General features: G+C 45.0%; 1 pseudogene; it reads right to left on the bottom strand.

The window, feature by feature from the left end:
* Positions 1–545: 545 nt before the first annotated feature.
* LOC149160439 (L-type lectin-domain containing receptor kinase IV.1 pseudogene) lies at positions 546–2860 on the bottom strand (annotated as a pseudogene).
* Between the last annotated feature and the right edge of the window lie 608 nt (positions 2861–3468).

Here is a 3468-nt window from a genome sequence, read left to right as displayed (position 1 = left end):
CTTTCATATATACATTTCTTTAAGACTTCATTATTAAATGTTTTTAAAAATGGCACGAATCATCATATTAATGTGAAAAAATCTAATCGTTAATGGTTAAGATGGTTAATTAAAATAAGAATAAAATTAGATTAATATTTAATAATAAACATATACATAATAAAAAATCAATTTCCTAATAAAATGGGCCAATTTTTTGTTGGATGCCAGTGTATCCCAATGACTGCATATTATAATCTGACCTTGGAACCTATTGCAATTTTGGGTCAGCGGAGGCTGGATTGGCACGTTCACGTTCATTCTGATAGTTTTATTATGGATTTATTTCATTGTAAATTTTAAGATTATTTTAGAATTTAATTTACAACCAGTGGGTAAAATGATTTATATTCTAAACTATTTTAGAAATCTCCACTTGAAATATTCAATCATCCTCCACTTGAAATATTCAATCATCCCAATCTCATCCACTTGAAATATTCAATCATCCCAATCGCATCAAATAACTAAAATATTTACATTTATATCTTAAAATATTTTCAGAATTCATGTCCTAAGATATTTTCAAAATTTACAATTGAAATATACCAAAATCTGCATCGGAATAAAGATGGCCATGGCCTGTACTTCGCAGACTTATTTGTCACGTATCCCGGAGAGGCCAGCTATATGGGTTAAGAATCCATAATACTAACGTTTAACGAAGCCATGCAGATGTCGGGAAGGGGAGCTTCGCCTTCCAGTATTTGGCAAACATGGCGCATGTCCAACCTGCTCTCAGGTTCTGGATGACAACACAACAACCCCAATTTCAGCACCCTCTCCATCTCGCACGCATCATATCCCTTCCCCAGCTTTGAATCCGATGTCTCCAGCAGCCTCTCCTCGCTGTACAGCTGCCACACCCACTCCACCAAAATCGTTTCCTCCGCGCCCTTCGACCAATCCACGGGCCTCCTCCCGCATGCCACTTCCAAAAGCAGAACCCCGAAGCTGAATACGTCCGAGCCGGTAGTGGCCTTTCCTGTGTTTATGAGCTCCGGCGCTATGTACCCCAGCGTTCCCACCACATGAGTCGTCTGAGGGTTCTCGTTGTGATCATGCAGCCGAGCGAGGCCAAAGTCTCCTAGACGCCCGTTGAGATCGGAATCCAGAAGCACGTTGCTCGACTTAATGTCTCTGTGGATGACCATTTTCTCCCATCCCTCGTGCAGATACAGCAGCCCCGCCGCCACGCCCTTCAGGATCGCGTATCGCCGAGGCCATGGCAGGACTCTGGTTGGGTTCCCGAATATGAGATTATCCAAGCTGCCGTTGGGCATATAGTCGTAAACGATGAATAATTGCTTCTGCCTCCAGCACCATCCCCGGAGATGAACCAGGTTTCGGTGTTGTAGGCGTCCCATGCTCGAGATCTCTGCGACAAACCCTTTCATTCCTTCCGTGAACTCCTTCGTTATGCATTTCACTGCTACTTCTTGGCCGCTGCTGGGGAGAACCCCCTTGTAGACCTTTCCAAAACCCCCTTGCCCCAAAACTTTATCACCCCAGAATCTGCTGGTGGCAATGCTGAGCTCCCGGTAAGTGAATCGATGGGGCCAGTACTCCTGCTCCCATTCTTCAATCGTTTCCCTATTTCTCGTTCTTTTCAGAAACAGGGGCACCCCAATAGCCAGCGAGACGAGAACAAGAGTGGCCACGGTGACGCCGGCTATGAATTCGGGGTCCGGACGTTTGAAATACACGTTAGCAAATGAAGGTAGACGCGACACATCGAGGGGCGGTGCCGTGCCTTCGGTGGTGAAGCTCCACGCCATAATGTAATGGTCTTCCACGAAGACCCCTGTGGCCGCTGAAAATCCAACAAACATCTTCTCTTGCAAAACGTTGCGCAGATCAATTTTCAGAGATATCAACGGCCTTTGCGGTCTCGGCAACCCGGCTAACGTGATGGTAACGTTGAGGTGGCTTTGAGGATGATTGTAATCGATCCAGGCCTGTATGTTCCGCCCGCTCCTGAGGCTCAATCCATGGAAGCTGTCCGCCCCATCCCAATAACCGGCAGGCTCGGTCTGCACTGACTTGAGGTCGTTGACATCCACGCCTACGTGGTTATCGTCTGGGTCATTGAATTCCACATTCTTGGTCGTATCGAACTCCACTGCAAACAAGTGGTTGGATGCCTGCCCGCAGCTGGTGGCGTTTAGCAAGCCAAAATAATGGGCTGGCAGAGCGCCGATGGGAGATCTGTGGGGCATCATCACGAAGGCTATTCCATGTCCGCCTACGTCAGAGGGAGGAGGCAACATTGAAAAAACGAAGGTAGTGCTGAAGGAGGAAACCGTGTCATTGCTTTTCATCTGCACGGGAATCGAATACAGCGCGTGGCCTGAAACGAATTTCGAATGATTTGTGAGGGCAAGCACGGGTTCGAAGCGCATGATTGAAGCACCCCCTCCCAAGAATAAATTGCTTCTATTGAATGTGTCGAGGACGAAAGTGGTGTTTCGATGATCCTCCTTCATGGTCTGTGCAGCAGAAATTGGTGTTATCAGGTAGCTGAAAGCTATCAGGAGGAGGCTGCGACATGGAAACATCACCATTCTTTTCTTTCGCATGAGCCAAATTTGTCTCGCTAACAAATGAATGGAACTTAATTTAGACTCCATAAATTCTATGAAGGAGAGAGTATATAGAGGAAGCTGAGACCTGGAAACCTCACCCATCAATTACTTTCACTTTCCCTACATTTACCTGCAGACCAAATGACTGGATGTTGAGAATCCACTGATGCTGGATCTTAATACATGGGTTTTGTGATCTCATATTGCCGTCCGCGTATCTCTCTGTTCTCTCCGACCAAATCAGGACGCGACAACGACCACTATTTCATCACAGTAACAGTGTATGACTGATAATTTTGGTCTGTGCCTTTTCTTTGCCTTTTGGAACTTTTAAGGGGCACTAATAATATTAATAATATTGTCTGCCGTCCATTCTTACGAAATAATTTTAACCACCGTCCATCGTTACTTAACCATGATCTGTATTGGACAATCAGAGTAGATTACAAGTACCCGATTATCCCGTAAAATATGAAATTAGAATGGACAGCCATTAGCATATTGATCGTCAATTACGCACGATGAAAACGTAGATACGCGTCATGAGGTAAACGATCTCGGTTGACCATTGACAGCGAAAGAATCGGAGAGCGAAATTACCGGTGATCTTCATGTAAAGGATCGATCGAAAATTGACGATGAAAACGTAGATACCCGTCGTGAGGTAAACGATCCCGGTTGACCATTGCCAGCGAAAGAATCGGACAGCGGAATTACCGGTGATCTTCGTATAAAGGGTCAATTGAATGTGCACATCCATCAATCTATATTTCATAAGAAGCATTTCAAACTTGTTGGTAACTAGCATTTGCACCAAAAGGTGCTAAGGTAATTTATTTGGTTT

Source organism: Pinus tabuliformis, chromosome 5_2 (assembly GCF_031772625.1).
Source record: "Pinus tabuliformis cultivar Carrire ecotype Pingquan chromosome 5_2, CPIR1, whole genome shotgun sequence".
NCBI classification, from domain to species: domain Eukaryota; kingdom Viridiplantae; phylum Streptophyta; class Pinopsida; order Pinales; family Pinaceae; genus Pinus; species Pinus tabuliformis.
This window is presented reverse-complemented; position numbering and strand designations above follow the sequence as displayed.